General features: G+C 37.2%; 1 long non-coding RNA gene across 1 annotated transcript in view; it reads right to left on the bottom strand.

Moving 5' to 3' along the window:
* Positions 1-1,282: 1,282 nt before the first annotated feature.
* Positions 1,283-23,256, bottom strand: part of LOC148131478 (uncharacterized) — a 33,996-nt gene continuing 12,022 nt past the window's right edge. Inside the window, exons 2-4 of the long non-coding RNA XR_015748914.1 lie at positions 5,128-5,251; positions 2,701-2,781; positions 1,283-1,582 (exon numbers count right to left, since the gene is read on the bottom strand). This is a non-coding gene — a long non-coding RNA (uncharacterized LOC148131478). The remainder of the gene's footprint in view (positions 1,583-2,700; positions 2,782-5,127; positions 5,252-23,256) is intronic.

Here is a 23,256-nt window from a genome sequence, read left to right on the forward strand (position 1 = left end):
AGACCAGATGGGATTCCTGAAAGAATTAGGGAAACTCATTCACTCATTTAACTTTAATTGTTGTTACCTTTGAAAAACTGTACATATGTGAGAGAAACTGCAGAATCAAGAAAGACATGAAAATGCTGGAATAAGATTTATTACAGCTCAGTATATTCAGAAAGGAATAAAATGGAAAGTATGGGATTCAGTCTCATACTTAAGAAGATGTGTGATTGGTGTTGCGTACAAGCATATGATTGTGTGCATACATACCTTTGTGCATTTACATTTGAGATATATATAGATTGGCACATTTGATATCTGTCTGTCTGTCTCTCTATCAATCTTTCTATCTTCTCCCACATATAAACTCTCAGGTACAATTCCTATTCAGGAATATTATCCAATAAATGTCATGCAAACTCACTTTATAATGTTTATTTAAATATTTGTGCTTAGAATTGTTTGAGTACAAACATGCACTCAGTTGAGACTTTTTTTTTTGTAGCAACATTACAAAGGAATCACTCATCCTTCACCTCATAAGACTGTAATGGGGCAGCGAAGGGAACTTGGCTGGGACATAGCAAGTGCTATAGGCAAACAAATACAGGTCATGGAAGGCATAAAGTCTCCTTATAAATTATGTCACTATAACCTGCAACATGTTGAGGAATGTGCAGAGGACCAATTAAAAGAGATGTGATTGCATACGGCTACAATGGCCTCTAAAGGATAATGAACTAATAAAAATATTGGAGAAAGATGAAAGACCAATATTCAAGGATTGTGATTTCCCATCTCCGTTTGACAGGAATGACCATTCCACAATAATCCCAAAGCTGCATTACAGTTAGATCCTTATTTGAGGCATATCTTTAGCATATTTAGCTTTAGATTATCTTTGAAAGAGTTTTTGTAAGACTATTCTTTGCACAGTCAAGACAACACTTGGAGGAATAGTTTTTATGCAGTGCTATTCTCCATCCAAAATAGTTCATATATGAATATAAAGAGGATTTCCTTGGATAGATATACAAAAACCTGTAACATAAGTCTCATATTGTATACCTTATCAACTGACTTGTTTTTGAACATACAAACACAATTGCAGTAGAAAAGCATTTTTGTACAAAATATGAGTCCAAGAAAAGAAACCCAATTATTTTTCTTTAAATAAGTGTTCGATGAGTTAAAAGAAACAAAAAAACTTTACACAGAATTAGTTGAAAGATAAGGAAGAAATTATAATGAAAAACATCCCAAACTCAACATAATTATGAGGCAGTGAATATTATGGTCATCTTTGTAATGCTTTTATTTCCACGTCTATCAGACTGGAACAGGACAATAATAAATGAATAAATAACAAATAATAAGAAACAAGTGCTAATTGTCCTGCTCAAAAGCATTTAGCTCACTATAGTACGATGAAAGAGTACAGTCTGCATGCTGGTTCCACGATAAATATGGCTTGCATTTTACACTCAATAATAACTAGATTTCTTCTTTGCAGCTTTCCTTGTTTTGCAGTAAACTTAGCTTACCTAGAATTGTGTCTTTGAATGACTGCCTGCAGGGATTCTAATCCTAGTACCAGCTGAGAGAAGAATGAAAATATAATTATGAACAAACGAAATGAAAGTTGTTCCAGCAACTGAACTAGTTTCAGCTCAGAACTATTATTTTTCTTTATACATTACAGCAGAATTTTCCTGGTTCTTTTTTTAACTATTTCTCATGAACTTCTGAGGAATTTATCTCTTTATTGTAGATTTTGAAGTTTGCAAGTGGTTGTTTATGTAACAGTTCTTTGAAACTTGTAAAGCTGGAAATTCATTCTTCAGTTATGCCTCAGTGAACAGCGATAATGGAATAATCATAAATTAGTTGTGGGAAAATTGTGCATAAATGAATATGTTTTAGGAGAAAATTATCAAGTAACATGAATGGACTGGCAAGACTGAGACAAGAGAGCACAAAAAACAATTAGGCCATTTGGAGATGTGTTGTAATGACGAGGCAATCGAGTTGTTTGATCATGAACAACTGAATTATGATGATGATCTTTATTGGAGTATAGTCTTGCATTTATATACATTTTTAGTTATCTTCCATCATTGGTTAACTTTGGTTACTGCTTAACTTTGGTTACTGTTTAGTACAGTCATCCATATAATTAATTATCTCTAGTTAAAATCTAACATATGTCTACTTCCCCTCTCTAATCCTCCTTTATCCATAAATTAGTGACTTTGTTTGCCTGAGTTGTATTTGCTTGGAAACATTCTTTATCTGAGGTTTGCCATCCGAGATTGGAACATTCCTGCAATTAAAACTCTACAGAGATGCAAAAATGAATAAGAATGTGATTGGTGAAAATGAAATCAGCTTATAAAAAGGAATATGAATGATGTTTAAGTATGTGTATTTGTATAAACATCTGACCTTGCAGGGAAGCTAGGCAGCATACAAATTTAATAAAATAAATAATGAATGAATGAATACAAATCTAAAATATTTATTATAAAAAAATGAAAGGATCAAGGGTAATGAGAGATTCTGAATGTTGGGCATGTTGTCTTTAAACTGTGCATTGATGGTTAATTTAGAATTTGCAGGACAAATGCCAAATAACAAGAACATTAAGGGATATGCCAATATGGAACTAAATCTTTAAAAAGATTAAGAAGTTTTCCCTGAACATACAGTACTTACTGCATTGGAAGAATACCACTCGCAAACAGCCAGGTGAGCCCAACTGGTGGGGAAGTTTTCCAGAACACAACTCATGAGGAGCTGGGAAAAAGGAAAAAAAATTATAACCCTTTTTGCTGTTTCACCACCCTTTGGAATTCCACCTCGATTCTGGGATTACTGAGGAAGGGAAATTAGTGTTTGTATTTACATTCACTGGCGGGAAAGATTACAAGAGAGTAAGCAAGCACACAATAGGAAATCCATGTTGAGAGAGATCCCTTAGAGCTGCTTAGGAGGCTGCAGCTGTTATAACTTTGAAACAGGGCTATACATTGTTTTGATGTATCTGTTGTAACCAGTGGTGGAATTCAACATTTTTTACTAGCGGTTCTGTGGGTGTGGCTTATTTGGTGGGCGTGGCTTGGTGGTCATGTGACTGGGTGGGTGTGTTTGGTGGTCATGGCTTGGTGGTCATGTGACTGGGTGGGCGTGGCCAACTCAATGTCACTCACATCAAGGGGTGCCTCACCTGACCCCTCCCCTCCCAGCCATTCCTTGTCACCCAGCCTCAACTTATCTATAGTTCTGTAAAAATGTTGTTCACCTTTTTTGACTTTATTATCTGCATACTATAGATGTACTTTCATGGACCACTGAAAGGAGGAAATGGCTCACATGCTTTACTCAAGAGTGTGATAGGCAATAGGCTTTCAAGGGGCTGCCCCAAAGAAAGGGGGACAATGTATTTTCCAAAGAAGCAGAATGCAAAGAAGAAGCAATGGATGGAAGCTGAACAGAGAGAAGCAACCTAAAACTAAAAAGAAACTACCTGACAGTGAGAACAATTAACTAGTGGAACTGCCTGTCTCCAGAAGTTCTGGGTGCTCAATCACTGGAAGTTTTTAAGAAAAGACTGGACAGCCATTTCTCTGAAACGGTATAGGGTTCACCCCAAGGTCCCTTCTAAGTATTATTCTGACACCTTTCCCAGGATTTCTACTCAGAGTTTGGCATCCTCAGCTTTCTTGCCTGAGCTGGGGGTTGGACTAGAAGACCTCCAAGGTGCCTTTCAACTCTTGTTAAACACATGTGTATTTTATGCTCTGGACTATTGACATTGAATGCATGTAAACCCTGAAAGATATGTGTTAGCCCTGGGCAAAAGAAAGGCAGAAAAATCACTCTAGATGTAGGGACAGTGTAAAATATTAACACATGATAAATAATGAAACAATTAAAAATAGCACAGAGTTTTATCTCTCTTCCTCTTCCTATTTTTTTCTTTTTTTCTCTCCCTCTTTCTTTCTTTCTTTCTTTCTTTCTTTCTTTCTTTCTTTCTTTCTTTCTTTCTTTCTTTCTTTCTTCTTTCTTTTTCTTTTTTCTTTCTTTCTTTCTCTCTCTCTCTCTCATACACACACACACACATACACACAGAGAGAGCACTTAACAGACAAGCATTTTGGAAGCAGCTTCTTTAAATTTCTCCAAGGCTGGAGTGGATTCCCCCACCCCCTCTGTCAGACCACACTCCTCACTCCAGCACTTTAACTCACAATGGGAAAGCAATACTTGCAGTGTCCATGGGGAATCCTTGGAGAAGTTTTTAAAGGACCTGCTTCCAAAACGCATTTCTTTTATGTTGCAAAAGTGCTCCAAGGCTCGATTCACTCCCACCCCTTCTGTCAGACTGCACTCTTTCTCACTCCAGGCACTTTACTCACACTGGGAAAACGATACTTGCAGCGTCCATGCCTTTCTTCCTTTCCCCCGGTGAGAAAGAGGACGTGGGGAACGGAAAGCTAGGAGAGTGATCACAAGTGAGTGACCGGGTTGGGGGCGTGCCAGCCAGGGGTCACCACCAGTTCAGCGACTCATGCCAAATAACCGCTACTGGTTCGCCCGAGTAGGTGCGAACCAGTTAAATACCACCTCTGGTTGTAACTCTCAACCATTGTTAAGTGACCTGGTGTTTCTCAAGGACTACCTGTAATTTAAAACAACTCACTTCCTGGCCTTATGTAAAAGCAGACGTATTCGTTGCTACACAAAATTTCTGACTATCCAGCATCCAAGACTGCTGCATCCCCACAGTGGCTTTGGAAAACAATTTCCTTAGACTTTATTGGTAGTGTAGCACAGATCATAGGCATAGATACATTCTGATAAAGTTGACCTTTCTTTAAAATGGCTAATTTTCTCTCTTATCATGACCTTCCCTCCAGTGCGTAGAGAGCCCATCTGTTTATCTGCCTGATCTTTTGAAACCATTGTTTTTCCTCAGCATGTTATGTCAGACCAAACCCCATATTTATGACATAATTTGGAAAGCTCTATTTCAATTATTGTGTAAAATGAAATGTTTAAGTTCTGGGGCTAGATTGCTATATTCTGTAACAGCCTTCTTCATTGTTAAAATTTGTTGCATTAGCAAAAAGAACAAATTACCTAATTAAGCCATTTTTTTTTACTCTTCTGGCACTACCTCCTGAGAGTGCATCTCACAAACATTGAGAATAATGTGTTTTGCTATAGCACTCTGATATCACTCAGGAGGACTTCAAATTGAAACCTGTGGAAGACAGAAATCCAAAAATTAACGTTTCAGAGAGAGCCTTATGCATTTCAAAAGAGAATAAATTGAGTTGGACCCGATTAAACCACTCAAAAAAATTAGGAAGAACTATAGCCTCCGATGCTGAAAGTATCAGAGAGAAAGTCTCAATGCTCAAACTATCAGAGAGAAAAGAATTAAGCCATAATCTTTTATAAGAAAGTGAGTTGATTGGTAAGGTGATTTTCATGACTGGAATAAAGCACTTTGATGAGATAACTTGTTCAAAAGACTACAAAATAATAGAAAGAGAAAAGGAGTTGCACTGCATGTTAAAATATCTCCAACCGTACAGAAATACAAGTTAATCAAACTGGTGATGCTAAGAGAAATTAGTTTTAAAATTCAGAATAAAGTGTAAAACTTGCACTAGTATCAATATTCAGAACCTGCCAAACTAACAAGAAAACCGTATTGGGATGATTCTCAAAAACAAACCGCAGATCTTTTTTGTGTGATAATTTTATTAAACATTATAATTAAAAAATAAGAATACAAACTAAAAAAGAAAACAATAAAGAGAAAGAATAGTGGAGAAAAGAAAAAAAAGCAGAAAGGAAAATAGAAAAGAAAGAAAAAATAATATGGTAAGAAAAAGAAAATAAATATATAAAACATGACTTCCCTGTTTATCACGTCTACATAGGTAGTCCTCAACTTAAAAGCATAAAGAAGCCTCCCCCATCATAGGCATAAGTAATGATAGTTGTTAGTTACAATGGTTCACTAAATAAGCAACGCAGCAGTCGCCCTCAAAAGCAAAACAAACTAAGAGGGTTTCAGAAGCCTTTCACATCACAGCCTCCTGCAACACAGCCAGGGCTTCCCCGAATCGCTGTCCAATTTTCAAACCAGGGGTCCTAGTTTTAGGCTTCACCTGACCCCCCTCAGGTTTCTAACACAACCAACCTCCAGTTCGCCCCTTACTCTCTAAACTCTCGTCGCCTCCGGCTGTTCGATCTAACCAGAGGAGGAGTCCGCCATTCTACTAATCAGGTCGTCCTCCTTCGCCATCTCCTCTCCGTTTTCCAACACTGAGCCATGCTGGCTCATTTCTCCCATGTCCTCCTCCTTAGCTCTACACCACAGGGCTGAATCCAAGTCCGGAGCCACAACAGTTCACTATGGGCCAGTTTTGCTGAAAACCAGAAGTAAATGCGATTTTGGCAAAATATGGTCATGATCATACTCTGCAAATGACCATAAAAGCAGGCCAGTTGCCAAGTGGTTCAAATGTGACCATGGGAGGGTTGTCGTCAGCACTTCGGAACCAATCATAAGTACTTTCAGGGAGACTGTCCTAATTTCATAAGTAACTAATCATAAGTCAACCTGTAAACAATTTTAGTAATTTATCACCTTCTCTTGAAATACAACCCATATTGCATTTCTCATCTATCAAGAAATCCTAAAAGGCTTAAAGAGGAGCCTTTAAGTCCTGGTCAGCAAAAGTCCATTAAGGGATCATAGAATCATAGGGTTGGAAGGAATGTGAGGTCTTCTAGTACAGTGGTCCCCAACCACCGGGCCCCGGACCAGTACCGGTCCGTGGATCGTTTTGTACCGGGCCGCAAAGAATATTTGCTTGGGCGCCGCCATCTTGTTTCAGCGTCCTGAGTTGCCTTAGCATGCTCGGTTAGTTAAGAAATGCCCTACCCAGAAAAAGAACTGGTGCTGGAGGAGGAGGAGGAGGCAGTAGTGGAGAAGCAAGCAACTCAAGGCACTACCGCTATGGCGGCTTTGCCTGCATTTCCGAGGCTTCGATGTTGGGAGAGGCAGCAAGGGCTGGAAAGGGGGAGAGCTATGCAAGGCTCTGTCTCCCTTTCCTGCCTGCACGTGGGTGGGGAGGAGGAAAGAGAGAGCCGGGAGCAATTCAAGGCTAGAAAACTAATGGGGAGAGCTGACGGCAGGCACTGGGGGAGGGGACTGTTGTTGCCGCCACCACTGTGTGTGGGAGTGTGCATCTCAGGAACCTGAGCTGGGAGGCGCGAGAACTGCAAGTAGGAGCGTTTGATGATTTTGAAGAACTCCTGGAACACGGTAGATTGCCATTTTGTAGGTCTCAGTGAAAGAGTGAGCTTTGTTTTGTCTCCTTTCCTCCCCTGGTAATGCGAGAGATACTTTCTCTCTCCCCCCCACCCCCAAATAATCACTGGCTGTGGCTGGGTTTGGCAGCGAAGTGCTAAAGCGAGCGAAGCGCCCCCAGGGACACCTTTCCTTGCCTGTCTCCAGGTGAGGCTGGAAAAGCGCCCCCCCCCAGCTTTTCCTCGGCTGCAGATCTGAGCCTCTCAATCCTCCACCCAGGATCTGAAAGGAGCTCCCACTTTCTCCCCCTCCCCTCCCCCAATTAATCACCAAGAGCGGCAGTCCTTCTGCAGGCAGATGCCTGCTGAGAAGCCCCTGGAGTGGCAGCCAAGGGGCGCTGCCCCCCAAGGAGAGCAAAGCCCCCTTTCTCCCTCTGCTTCTCCCAACAGCAGTTGCCCCAGGCCCCTCAGCTCAGACACACACACACACACCCCGCCTGCTCTTCTGTCTCTTTGGAAGGTGCCAGATGGGGGGAGGCTTCCAGCCCAGAACATTTTATTTTGTTATCATTAAGCATTTACATTTTTGTTATAATTAAATAAGTGTGTGTGTGTGTGTGTGTGTGTGTGTGTGTGTGTGTGTGTGTGTGTGTGTGTGTATATATATATATATATATATATATATATATATATATATATATATATATATATATATGTATGTAACATTAACATTAAAAATTATATTAAATATATTAGCTTTTTAAAAAAATTCATATTAGTGGTCCTCGGGATTTAAAAGTATGAATTTGGTGGTCCCTGAGATCCAAAAGGTTGGTGAACCCTGTTCTAGTACACACCCACCTAAGACAGGAGTCCTCATACCATAATGGACCAATGGAGTTGTTCAGTCTTGAAAACCTCCAGTGATGGAGCAATCACAACTCCAGGAGGCAAGCTGTTCCACTTAATAGTTTTGTCAAAAAATTCTTCTTTATTTTCAGGTTTATTTTCAAGCTTACACTCGTTGCTTCTAGTCCTACTGAGTTGTTTTGGAGAATAAATTGATGCCCTCTTCCCTATAACATTTATTTAACTATTAGATGCTATTATATCTCCCCTCACTCTTCATTAAGCTAAACATATAGTTCTTTAACAATTTTCATAGGATTTAGCCTCCAGAATCCTTATCATTGTCGTTACTCTCCTCTGGTCTCTTTCTAAGGCCTCAACATCCTTTTTGTATTGTAAGGACAACTGGATGCAATATATCCAAATGTGGCTTTTCCAGTGTAGTATATAGCGGTAGTATCAATTAATTTGAATTTATTATCCCTCCATTGATGCAGCCCAACACTGCATTGTTGTTTTTGGCAACTGCAGCACACTGCTGACTCATATTTAAGCAGTGATTTACTAGGATATCTATATTATTCTGTACCAGTGCATCTGTTTTGGTTTTTATTTGTTTGTATTTTCTGTAGGTATAGGAACTTTCTTGCCATAATTATAACTATATCTTGTCGGATAGGGCCCAATGTTCAAATCTGTCAAGATATTTCTAAAACTTGAGTCTACCAAAGATTAGCAATCCCCCCCAGCTTTGTGTCATATACAAATTTAATTACTGTCCCTTCAACCCTCTGATCCAGGTCACTTATGAATATGTTGAAGGACACTGCGCACAAGACAGGATCTTGAGGAAATCCACTTCCCTCCACCTAGATATAATTATATTAAGGACTGAATGTTGAGTGTGATTATTAAAGATAATTGCATATCTATTTTAACCTTGATCAAATAAACCAATTTTATATTCCTTTCTTTTACTTTTATCTCATCAAATAATATTCTAGAATTTGATTTCTCAGAATTTGAAAGTTTGGAAGAGTAAAACTCTGGTCCCAGTGAACCACCCATATTTGACTTTGCATCATTATCCTGGGACATTTATAGTTGTCTTCATTTTTTATTTGATTTCTTTTTATTTTTTTTCCTTGCCCTGTTCACAAAAGCTTTCAGAATTTTAACAAATTTTATTTGTAAATCCAATATAGGAAAGTTATCCAAGTCACTTTTTTGGTTATTTTATATTATTCCTTTTACTGTAAGTGTAGAATTTTTCCAAATCATTCTGTTATTTTTAAATCCACATTTAATTTAGTCTTAGTCTTGCCTGGTAAAACATATTCCTTTTAAAAAAACAGCAAAAATCCTAGTAAACTAAAAATAAAATTCATCAATTTTCTTCTCCTATTTCTCCAAGTGTTTCTGGATACAATTCTCAGAATTGTCAATTAGCCAATTGTGGAAGTTGAAATTTCAACATGCAAGGTTTAAGAAAGCTGATAAAAGCTTTCACCCAAGACCCAGCTAAAGATACATAACTTATCTAAGATAGAGATCCTTATTAGCATAAATGTCATTCAAAGGGGCTTTTATCAAAAGATCAAAAATCTTTCTTGTTTCATTTTGCTTTATCATGTATGATGTTTACATGCTTTAGGTCTTTAGGGCATAATTCTGATATCTCCTGAGTTGCATGCTCATATCATTGTGGGAAAATCCTGGGTGAGACATCAAAGGCTATCCCACTTCAGAAAAAAGCCTATGGTGTTGTCTTCTATTACTAATTGGTCTAAGGACAAGGGCCAAACTAGGTGCCCTCGGAATGATTTTTTAGATGATTCAGATTCTGAAATAGCCAAGAATGCTTCATAATTAGAATTCTGCTAATTGATTACCTACTAACAACTGATGTGATCCAGTCAAAGCAAAGGATTTTGAAGTCCACTGATTACAATTTGAAAGTTAAGTACAGGTTAAACAGTTTCATTTAATATTTACAAAGTTTTATATTGACTGGATACTGCTTGCTTTTCCCAGTTAATACTTATTTTTAATATACAATATACTGTTCAGCAATTAAGTTTATCAAGTATCAGAATCTCACTACAACTCTGTGATACATAGATAAAAAACAGTATCTGAGAAAATTCATTTGTTATATAAACTACTTAGTATCATTATATTACATGTGTTGAATGTATCTTAATGCAAGTTCTCCACCTAGTGGGCTAATTGCTAACTCTAAAAAAACAGAGAGATTTCTATTTTAATGTGTATTGTTAAAAACGTAGCTGTCATATAAATGATACACTATAATTTACCAACTACGTAAACCAACACTACATAAAAGTAATATTAGGAAACATAGCTCCAAGTAGAATTGTATTTGTTACACAAATAGTGATAAGACCAAATTCAGTATATTTACAGGTATTGCAATATACAGGAGAATCTGATTATTAAAATGCTTCCAATAAAATTAAATCATGAACATTTACAGCATTTTAAAAAATGGCACCATTAAAATTTGAGATTTTTAAAAAAGGTTACATTATGTCTTTCCTTGAACATTAACTATTTAAAAATATAAGCTATTTAAAAATAAGCTTTCCAAAAACCATTAGAGGCAATGACAATATTAGGTCAGTTCAAGTGCCTTGAATATGTGAAGGCTTTTTCAATATTTAATATACCATATTCAATACTCAAGTTTGTTTTGGTGTATTTCCAGATGGAAAACTCTTACTAACGCATATTGTACTAGTCCATGTTAAATCAGAAGTAGTAATTAGGAAACAAGGGAGTGTTATAAATATTTTATTTCGGTTCCCTACACAATTTTGTATATAAGACAGTGTAACTCTATTATAAAAACTTCATCTGAGAGAACACTATATTTAACAAATTTCTTTTCAGTTCCATGAGGAAGAGTTAATGATTCCAGTCATACGAAAAAGAAAGATGGAGCCATCAAAACTAAAAAAATCCAAGAAGTTGTTTAGAAAAAAAAAAGAAGGGGAGGAGAAGAAAGAGATGTGGTTGGAGTGGTGATAGAAAATTGATTTGGAAACACAACTTCATTTTTCAGTGATGATGACTGGTAATCCAGATGTTGCTAAATTACAGGGTTTAGCCTCTGTTAAGATTTGGCATGCTAATGGATTCTGCTCAAATTTGTATTTCAGCAATACTTTGGGACCATGGTTCACCATATTTAGAACTGAAATGAAATTAAGAATAATAATTCCTTAGCCTTCCTGTTTCCTCTGGCTGATGGTCACATCTGAGAAACAACTGCAATAAAGTGCCTGTTTATGTCTGTATATATACATATACACATGTATATAAACACACACACACACCAAATGTTGACCCCCCTCATTAAAAAATCCCAGTAATTATAGCTCAACCAGCCTGATATAGATATCTGGGGTGACGTTAGAGCAGGCAATAGAGCAAGCTATCTTAAAAATAACCCGATTGCTAAGAGCCAACATGCCTTTGTCAAAAACAGAGCACATGAGGCAAATTTTGTCTCCTTCTGTGACATGGTAACTATTCTATTGAAGAAAGCAAATGTGGAAGCTAATTTACTTGATATTAACCAAGTTTAACATGACAAGCAGTTAAAGTGTGGCTTGGATGGCATTATAATAAGATGGATCTACAACTGGCTAGTTAGCCACAAAATATAAGATATGCATACAGGAATAAAACTCCATTATTTGGAGACACACATCTGAGGTGGCCTTGGATGTGGAAATTGACAAGCTGAATATGTCATTAATTTCAGTCAGCTGCTTGTAGGGCTAATGCTGTTCTGGTCTTGATTAGAAGAAACCATATACCAAAGACGCATGAAGTCATTATTTCTTTTTATATGGCATTAGTGAGATCATATCTGAAGTACTGTGTACAATTCTGGGCATCACATTTTCAAAAGGTGATTGATATTTTGGCGAGGGTTCCAAGGAGGGCAGTGCAGATAAATCGAAGAACTACAGCAAGGGTCCCCAACCCCTGGTCTGTGGACTGGTGCTGGTCTGCAGCCCATTGGGACTTGGGCCGCGCAAGTGGCAGTCGAGTGCACAAAGCTCCATTTGCGCATATGCGGGATTAAGTGGCACATGTGCAAAGCCATCCCCTCTGCTTCCAGTCTGTGGAGTGGGGAAGATTAGGGATTGCTGGACTAGAGGGCATATCCTATGAGGAATCTGGAATGTTCAGTCTGGGGAAATGAAAACTGAAGGGAGACATTATAGCTTTATTCTGATCCAATGAGGGAAGCAACAAGGAAGATGATCAAGAACTATGGCTACAGAAATCAGAGTCAGAAATAATGTGTATAATTTGCAACCGCTACATTTTGTTTAAATTTGAAGATTTTTTTTTTCTGACAATAAGACCTATGCAACAGGGGAATATTAGAGAGAATGTGGGTTTTCCATCTCCCTAAGAGAGACTGCACAGCTACCCCTCATAGATGATTTAACTGATTCTCCTAAACACACTGCAGAAAGTTAGGTCATATTATCTTCCAATTCTACAGTTCCATGATTCTGGATTTGCAGTACAGTATTTTCCAAGGGATCAGTCCTCTTATGTTGCCTGTACCTGATGGACTGCTATTTTGGATTGTGGAAAATTGACTTTTTAATTTACAATGGCCTTTGGTATCAAATTTTGAGTTTCATGAACTTCAAATGCTGATCACTAGAATTTGGATATTTTCTGTAATTAAAAATATGGTTACATGTGACTGATTGTAAAATATTAGTACATGCACACTTGCTAACTGGGTTTGTTTTTCATAGAAAAAGAACCTAAGATAAATATTTCTAAATTAAAATGAGGTTTTTTTCAAGTAACCCCCATCTTAACAGGAGTTAAGTAGATGTACTAAAGTGCAAAGAGAGTATGCATATTTTTCCATGATTTTGTTTATATTATTCATTGTTCTAAAATAAGACCTTTATATCTAACTCTTCTGTATTATATCAAGAGCACTGCACTCCTTTGATTCTGGAAAATAACTTAATAACTTTGATAATTACTTCAGTATCTGTAGAAACTAATCCTGTTAAAGGACAATCCATAATATATTTCTGGTATCATTTGATTATGCACTAATAATTACTATGCATTTATTGCAGAAGTTCCCTCTACAAATGACCAAACACCCCAATTTTCCAGCTAAAAAGTAAAGAATTCTTTTTTCGAAACAGATTTATAATTGTGGCATAGCATTTATCAAAAGGCCTTCTCTGTTCCTAGTTACATCATCTTCAGAAATACTATATAAAAACATTTTGCTCTTTTTAATGACAGCAAAAAACTTGCAGATGTCGTTGAAGCTCTCAAAGTTCTATTGTATAATTCAATGAGACTTAGGTATTTCTAACTAAATGTATAAAAAGACTCTTTCAGTTCTTATTGCTAAATGTCACATTCTTGCCCTGTACAGAGTATTATACTAAGAAGAAAATTGCAAATGACTTTCAGAATTAATAGCTGTTATAAAAATACAGTTTATCTCAACTAGAGTTGCCTAACATGAGTTCACCAGTATGTGACCAACAATATAAAAACCTACCCCCAATCCCTATTCAAACTATCATCTCTAAAAAAAATGGAATCAAAGGAATACAAGGAATCAAACCATGATGGACAGACAACTTAAACAGCAACATTCATGAATACATGATACAATCATTGTGTCACAGGACTGAAATATTCTGAAACTCTGTCTTGTTGATATGCTTAGATGGATACATCTGCCAATAAGTATGGATTGCATTTATTCATATGCCAGAAATTCTCAAACTTGAAACAGTACTGGGATTTCGTAAAATAAGAAAATGAAATTAAGAAATTCTTCTCCCACCAATAAAAGTAATGGTTTCATTGATGTTAGGGTCAATTCTTTTACTTGGGAAAAAGAACTATATTACATGATAAATTGTTTTTAGTTGAATTTTAATCTATACTGGACAATTCTGTAAGCTGTTGGGTCCTTCTTTGAGATAAAAGTAGTGAAGTCTGATGTGATCAGAATAAATATTAAATTTTAGTCTGACAATATTTCTTTTACATCAATGCTGTATTATTCCATGATCATTTAAGAGGAGTATGTATCATAAAACAGAAAAATAATTGTATTTGCAAACAAACTGCAATATTTAGTCAACATTTAATTACCTAAACAGAAAAACAGAATGATGTGGGAGTGGGAGCAACTTCCACCTTCCTGCTGGTTTTCCCATTGACTTGCTTGTCGGAAGCTAGCAGGGACATAGGAAACCACAATTACATGATTGTAGGGATGCTGCAGCAGCCACAACTTTGCAAATCAAACTGGTGTGAAGATCATAGAAATATCCATTTCACAGGAATAATGAGTCCCAGATTTTTTTAAAATTTAGCATATAGTGGACCATTGAAACTAATATGAGGATACAAACAGACAAACAATGAGAAAGTTTGTAGTATATAGGCATCAGATAAAAGTGATATAGCCTTATGACTTCATAAAGAAAAATACAACTTTACAAAACTAATTTAGTAAAAGCTAAATTAATTTTAAAAACATATTTTTAATGGAAAGGATGACAAAGAGGGGAAAGGTGCTTTTTAGTTTAAAACATATTTTCTTAAACTGGTTTTACAATGCTGCCACTTGCAAAACCCTGAAATATTGTGACTTGATTTTGGAATTCTCTTTGGAAAAAACAGTTCAAAGAGTGCTCATGAAGGCATTCTTTGACAACCTTGCAACTTAGATTTGGACAAATAGGGTAGTAGCACAGAATGTATTTATGCGTACCAACATGTATGATGTCCTTAAGGAGCCTTACTGGATTAGAGTTTATCTAGTGCAACACTTATTTCCATTGCTAAGAATCACAGGTTGTTAAGTAAATACCCAGCCCAATCCAAGCCATTCCAGGCTTGGTCCCCCAACTCCACACCAGAAGTGGTATTCAGCGGTTCTGACCAGTTCTGGAGAACCGGTAGTAGAAATTTAGAGCAGTTTGGAGAACTGGCAAACACCACCTCTGACTGGAGATTTTAAAGTATCCTTCCCCTGCCACGCCCACAGAACCGGTAGTAAAAAAATTTGAATCCTACCACTGCGAGTCCAAACTCATTCCTTAACATGTCCAAAGACTGCTGGTATTTTTCTCAGGAATTAAGTATTTTCATTTTTTTATAAAGTTTAAGTGGGGAGAATTACACCATTTAATCCACTTATATTAACATGCAATGTTTTTGAATAAATATATATTGGCAAACAGTTTTTCTACTCTAAGTATATGTATGTCTAAAACTCAAGGAGATTTAAAGCTGTTCCCAAAGAGATGTATATGTCTAATCCACTTGATCAAGGGTCAAAAATATCATAATGCATCAGGCCAAAGTCTCAAATGACCATCCCAGGTAACTGAAATACAGTGATATCATATATTGGAAAAACATTCCTGCATCTGAAAGGGCAAGGCTAAAATTGAGAGCAGAATAATAGAAAGGCATGGAATGGGCTAGTGCTGAGCCTTGAAAGTATGAGCTGCATGACTGGAATAACAGTTCCAGAAAAGTTGAATAGAATAAAAATGCTTGTGAAAAAGAAGTTTTGCCCATTTTCAAGAGTTTATTCTTTAGTTACACACCAGGCCCATATAGCTTTAGGAAGGTTTTTCTAGTTCTTGGTCTGTTCTATGTTCGTGACTGTCATTCCAGTCCCAGGAATGATGCCAGTTCCTCCTACTTATGGACATAGTAATTCCAGTACCTCATCTTTTTTGTCTTTAAGAGCAATCTTTCTAGCCTTTAGGCTGACCCTTTCCCCCCAGGATCCATCATTCCTGCCATTAACCTCTCCTAACAGTACTTACAGGAGCTACTATTTCAGTCTTGTACCATTGTTTTCTACTGTTGGAAGTTAAAACCCACCCCTCTCCTGGGAAAATGAAATATTTTAGGATATCCCTTTTTGCCCTTTTTTCACCCAGGAGCTCCAAGGCATGTGATCCTGTCCATCTTTTCAAGCAGTCATCATGTTTCCAGCGTCTTTCTTCTCCACTTGGAACTTTATAGTTTTTGAAGAATGCACAGAATATTTTTTATTTACAAACTTGAAATGATCTAAAACAGAAAAAAAGCTATTGGTATTATATATGATAATTTTATGCGAGGTTCTTTTTTCTGGAATAGTAGGCAATTGACATTTGGGAGTATGGTTGGACTATATTTGACGGGATAATTCATGTATTTCTTAAATAGTGGTACAAAAATAACACAAAATATTAATTTATAAGTATTTCTCTTTTATTAATTGCTCATTCAGTGATCATTCAAAGTTACGATGGTACTGAAAAAACATTTGCATGATCACAATTCAGATGCTTGGCAACCAGTGCGCATTTACAAGAATTGCAGCTTTGTGTGGTCACATGTTTGCCATTTGCGATCTTCACAGCCAGCTTTCAACAAGTAAAATCAGTGGGAAAGATAGCAGGAAGTTGCAAATTGCATTTACATGATGTTGAACTTAGCAGCTACAAGTGACCTGTAGGGCACATCCGTGTGATTTTTACTTTATAACCATGTAGCATAGTGATGGAATTGCTGGTCTCATTTGTGGTTGGTAAGTGAGAACTACCTGTACTTTTACTACTACATCTTACAAGAAAGGACATACTTTAGAAAGCAAAGTGGGATAGCTGTTAAGATATTAAAGATTGCAGAAATCCAGATTCAAATCCATATTTAACCAGGCATGATATTCTTCCGATTAAAATTGGAATTCCGATTTTTTTGGGAATCGCCCCCTCTTTTCCCCCCACCCCTTCTTCTCCTCCTTCCCCTCCCCTCGGAGGCCCCGAGTCAGGAGTTGCTGGCGCGGCTCATGGCTGCTCCAGTCCTGCGTTGCCTCAGGAAGGGAAAGGCAAAAGGAAGAGCCGCGGCGGCGCTTTGCAACGGCAGCAGCGGCTCCTGGTTTTGCCTTTCCTTCCCGAGCAACGCAGGACTGGAGCCGCGTGGAGCTGCGCCGGCGTAGCAACTCCTGACAGCCCCAGCTGGATACCTGAGCGGAGCCCGGGCGGTGCGGCGGAGGCCGCTGAGCGGCAGGAAAAGGAGCTGGGCCAGCCACAGACCAGCCTCCGTGCAACACGCCGCCACCCGGCCCCGGGCGAGGAAAGCAGCGGGCGCTCCCGGGCGCACGGCGGGGGTCTCTTTGGCCGGCTCCAATTTTTTTTTTCAGAGTGGAATATCATGCCTGTTAACTCAGCAGATGAACTTGGGAAACTCTTTTAAACCAATCAGCACAAAAACTCAAAAATATGAAGGATTTTTCACAATTCTAGTAACCTGCTCCAATAAATACTGTACAATAGACAAAAAATGCTAAATAAAAGCAACAGCTATCCAAAACATTCAACCCTCCTTAACAGTATAATGAAATAATGTTTTAACAGTTTTATGAAATATTAGGAGATGAGCTTCTTGAACTTTGGAGGTGAAGAATTTCAAAATACATTCTTGAATAGAATTATTTATTGGCCAAGTATGCCTGGATGCATGGGGAATCTGCCTGATCCATGTCCCCCTTGCTTTTTGTAAAGTGAGGACTCTAGTAGTTATTATACTTACTGAATAGGCAGATTCAAATTTCACAAGGTGGTACTTGATGTAACAATATAGTGCCTTATAAGTCATCACCAGCATTTTGAATTTGGTCCAGAAGCTTGCTAGAAACCAGTACCCTGACTTCTGTGGTGACGGCTATGTCTTCCTATTCCATACATTTCTTTATGATCTTTCTCATGTTATGAAGTCATGTTAGGTTAAAATATTATGACATTCATATTATAATGTCAGATGTATTTATTCTCTTTGTATACTACCATTACAAATCTGAGAGATTTCGCATTATTCACACCCATTTTTAGTATATGTGTTTTCATAGATTTCTTTGTGTGTGATCTGTATGCTAACAGCATTCATTTCAAGTATTAATCTGGAGAAGCAAAGCAAGTTACCGCAAGGGAAAACTGTTTTCTGAGATGCCATTAATTTCTTCCAACTATGAACAGATCTATAATTGAATTATCTTACAGTCTCTTATATAGTGTGCCTCATATTGATTAGTTAGTATATTCAAATATTCTTTTTATTGTAATTCTGTTTCAGTGGTTAACTCATCTAAAATCATAATTAAAATATACAAAGACTGAAAATGGCAAATCAGTAATTGAAGGGTGGGAAGAGGGAACAATCAAAAGCTTTAAGTAATTTTGAAAAGTATAAATCAAGAAAGGGGGAAAACTCCTTTTTTTTAAAGGTGTTGCAGCACCCACCATATAGAACACTATCCCTATAAGATTCAGATGGCTGCAACCCTGTTGCCATTTTAACAAGGATTTAAAATTTGGCTTTGGCCTGAGATGTTAGATAAGCTCTACTGCATGGTGCATGCTATGATATATTATTTTAATATTATGATTGTGGCTTTAATTTGGATATGGTGATATTTGGATTTGGATTTTTATTGCGGTTTTATTTGGCAGGGGCTGTAGGGGCAGTTAACAGAGGGCACGCAGGGTACAAGCTAGTTGGCTGAGCCACCAAAGTGTAGGGGATACCAAAGGGGCAGAGATACAGGGAGATAAGCAGGGCTTGGGGAGAGGGAGGGGTGTTGAACTGCTCCTGTGATTGCCAAGTATGATCATGTGACAGTGGGGCACTACAGGAATGGTAACTTTAGGAACTAGACATAACTACCATTTCTTCAACAACATCTTAACTTCATATGGTCACTGAACAAATAGTAACTTGAGGTCTACTTGTATAATTTGTCAATGTACATTTCTGCTTGTTCTCACTGGCTTAGAAAACATCCCTGGTTCATTTGAAACTCACTTTTAGAATACTTCCAGATGGCAATAAGCAACGGTCATCTTCATAGATTTTATTTTTTAGTTACTTTATCTGCTGTCTCAATCTTAGTGCATATAGGCAATTTACAAATATAGCCATGAAAGTCAGCTGAGTGACCTTGGGCCTTCATTCTGTCTCAGTCCAACTCATCTAACAGGGTCATTGTGGGGAAAATAGGAAGGAAGCTGTGTTGAATATGTTCACTGTCTTGAGTTATTTATAAAAATAACAAAGGCAAATTTCAAATAAATAAAATATTAGAACACTAGAAATTCTGTAACTTTTTTTTTAATGTATGGGAATGTATATGTGTTTTATAGTTGTACCATTTGATAGGAAGGAAGCAAAGGAAAGGAACTATAAGGCATATTGATTAGAAACCATATTTAGTGAGTTATTAACTGGGTTTTCCTATCATTAAGTCATCCAAATTGCTTGGGTTCATGTAACTTACTAACTAAAATTGAACATCAAACACTATAGCTTATAAGGCAGACAATTGCTTTACTGTGCATCCACATTTTTTCAAGTAACAGTTCTTTAAACATAAATAAAAATATAAATGAACTTGGAATTTTCTGAGTTCTACCTTCATAGAAACTTGCAAGCTCTAATTTCAAGCTTCAGTATTCCAGGGGTGGGGGGTTGGGAAGAGGAAGATAAAGATGAAAGCATTCCAATAGTTTGTACTACTTGAAAAATACTAATAATAGCATGGAACTATTCAATCCTGTTAATAGATGAGATTTGGATTAAACAACCTACAGAATAGTGTTGAACCTTGTGTCTTTATTGAACACACTGACATAACATTCCCTAATTTTGTTGGGGTAAAAATATGTGTAGTTTTTCATTTAGTAAATTTTGGAATCTATGATTTAGCATCCATGATTTCAACCAAACGTTTCCTGTCCATGTTGATTGTTTCGACAAATGGCACATCATTCCTAATAGAACTACTTCAACTTATTATTTTTGGACTATTTTTGGATTTCTGTTGAGTTACGGTCAAGGGTTTGACTTGGCCACTTCCAAATGTGAATTCTTTTCTGCTTTAGCCATTCTGTTGTAGTTTTACTTGTGTTTAAGATCATTGTAGTAGTGCACGACTCATATGCTTAAACTTTAGTTCACAGATAGATATGCTGACACTGTCTTGTAAAATTTGCTAACAGAATCTAAAATCAATTGCTCTCAGAATGGTAGCAAGCTATCCAGGCCCACTCCATCTCCCATCTTACTCATATTTTGATGAAATCCTTTTGTTGCAATGCAGTCTTTCTGGGATTTTTTTTCAATCAATCCTCATTAATGTTAGAAAGTTCCAGTCTTGTGTCATCCACCACAGAAAATAGTTTAAATAATCTTTTAAATCGGGTGTCAACTCTCAAAATGATTCTAGCTGAACCCATATTTTCTTGCTCTGTTTCTTAGTTGCAATACTTATGGGGGGCGGAAGGACTTATGGAATGTAGAATGTTTTCCTCCAATGTGCCAGACATAATGATAAGGCAGAGAACCAAGGCCAAATCAGCATGCCTTAGCAACCGCAGGGGGAATGTGGAGAGTTCATAACCTGCTTGGTTGGCTAATGTGATCTGTGACACAAGAGGGGTGGACAGTATCTATTTTTTATTCTTTTAATTATACCAAATATGCGGGAATTATTCAGTGTTGGCTTCACCTCTGTGTCGATATGATGTACCTAATAAACAGGATTTTTGAAGAAGCCAAGGCTTCAGAGTCTTGAATTGGCTGGGAACATTATTCGGAACCATGACATCAGGAGTGCCAAACTCGATCCCATCATGGGCTGTATCAGGATTTTGTTTGCCCTTCGGGGGCCAGGGTGGGCATGGCCTGGTCATCACGGTCTGCGGGGCAGGGTGGGCCAGTCTGGCATAGGCCAGACCCTTGCCATCTCTGGGACAGCCCCACAAGACAACTCTGGGCATATTGTGGGCCACATTTGGCCCACAGGCCATGTGTTTGACACCCCATTCTAAACAATTCAGGTGAATTTTAACAAACTTGAAAAAGGGGGCAGCATATTTTTTAGAGAGCAGTGGTTTTAATACACTCTCCCATATGCACTATTCTTGTTCAGTGGTGGCATTAGACAGAGCGAGAGTAACCTTCAACTCCTTTATTGCTACTTGAGGTCTTTTACCACTTCCAAGGTATTGTATGACTTGCTCTTGGGGAAAATTTAATTGGACAATCACTCTTGGGAAGAGTAGTGATAATATTGCATTTTCTCTACTTGTATGCATTCTATCTTGATCATGGGTTGTTAGAAACCTGCTTTGTGATGGTTTTGCAGCCCCTTTCCATCTTCATGAAATAGACAGTCCTTTTTCTGAAGTTCACAGATTGTTTTTTATCAGGGCATGATTCACTTCCAGAAATTTCTGTCATGAAGAGTGGTCTACAATGATGATGTTTTTATAGAGAAAGACCCATCATTTACATCCGATTGTCATTTCATTTATTGGAACATCTATGTTATTCTGTAAGAGTGCTGATTTCCCATGACTTTATAAACTTATTCTAACAAGTACAGTAAATGTCGACTCTGTGTCCGCTAAAAGCATTATGTCATTGTTTTGTAACTTGTTTGCCTAATAAGAATTTTCTTATCTGTTAAAAGGACTAAGGTATTAAGCTCTGATCAGAGTATCATAGTATAAAAGAGAGTGGAGCAGGACAGAACAGAATACTTTATTTGACCAAGTGTAATTAACACACAAAGAATTTGTCTCTGGTGCAGAAGTTCTAAATGCAGTGTTTGCTCTCTTTCACAAATAAATCTTGATTCAAATTTTGGAATTGATTTAGTTGCTCATGTTCCTTTTTCCCGTAGTAATGTACCTTAGAAAGGTTGTGTTAGCATGTGCTATTAGTAGCCACACTGCTCTAGCCTCTGATGCTACTATGTTCCAAGATAAATCTTCTTTAAGAAAGGCTTACTTAATAGCAGATATTGCATGGGTTAGATTCAAATGTTGTGCAAAGTCAGAGCTTGTTTAATATGCATATGCTATATATTCTGGTTTACACAGTATCAAGTCCCAAAACAGGTTTGGCTAATTTTTCCTTAGCAAGGGCAATATTCATTTGAAGATATTTGTTTAGAGTTACATGTCAGATGAGGGCAGTGTGGATGCAATAATGTAATAGGGCCATTGTTCACTTTCTGATACCTTTTTCTCTTATCTTTTTTTGGTGGAAGGATTACCACGTAATCATTTGCAGACAAGGAACAAGGTTAGAAAAGAGTGAACACTCTCGATTAAAATTATTATAAAATTCTGCATAGGAAGGTGGCAAACCTCTTTCTTCAAGTGATCTTTCATTTGTTTTTCCTGTTGAGGTGCAAGGAACAGGAAGGGAGTTCTTAAAATGAAAAACTAGATATAGAGATGATGTCAGAATTGTAGAAGGAATCTTTAGGCAGAAATAAACTAAGAGAAAAATGTTTGACAGAAGCTTTGAAAACCAGTAGCCTTGAATTAAGCCTCAAATAGAGAGTGAGACAAAATTATATTCAGAAAAATCTTAGATATTAGAATGTGATTGCACATGGTGATGGGGGAATCCTAAAGCATGAAAGAGTACTTTGTACTAGGGACATCAATAAATAGTGACACCCTCAAGTCTCCAGTGTTTGTAATCAGTATGCACAATATGGGTATGAAGCAAAAAAGAAAACTAGAAATATTAAAACAAATATGACCTGAGATCAGAGAAATCTGGTGGGATATAATTAAAGCTTAAATTATGTTTATTCAGGAGACAGACACAATAAAACAATGGTGGAGTGATTTTGTAGATAAATAAGGCATGAGTCCAAAAATATGACTTAAAATATGGAACTTTTGTTGAAAGCTTCTGGATAAAATTAAAAATTCTAAAAACAAAGTCATATCCACATGGGAATTTATTATAAGGCATTGAGTACTAAATTTAAAGGATTTAGATTTTTAAATTGAGTTCCAAATTTTCAAAGAGGCATACTATAGTGATAATATCTGCTGAAAAATTAATAGAACTAGTAATGGGAGGCCCAGCAAATTTCTGATTTCTCTTCCTGACAATTTCATTTCTCAGAATTACAAGAAGAAACAAGGGTTTCAGCTATCCTGGATCTAATCCTGA

Source organism: Notechis scutatus, chromosome 3 (assembly GCF_049901735.1).
Source record: "Notechis scutatus isolate UNSWTSFEM ecotype Mainland chromosome 3, rNotScu1.2, whole genome shotgun sequence".
In the NCBI taxonomy this organism is placed as follows: Eukaryota; Metazoa; Chordata; class Lepidosauria; order Squamata; family Elapidae; genus Notechis; species Notechis scutatus.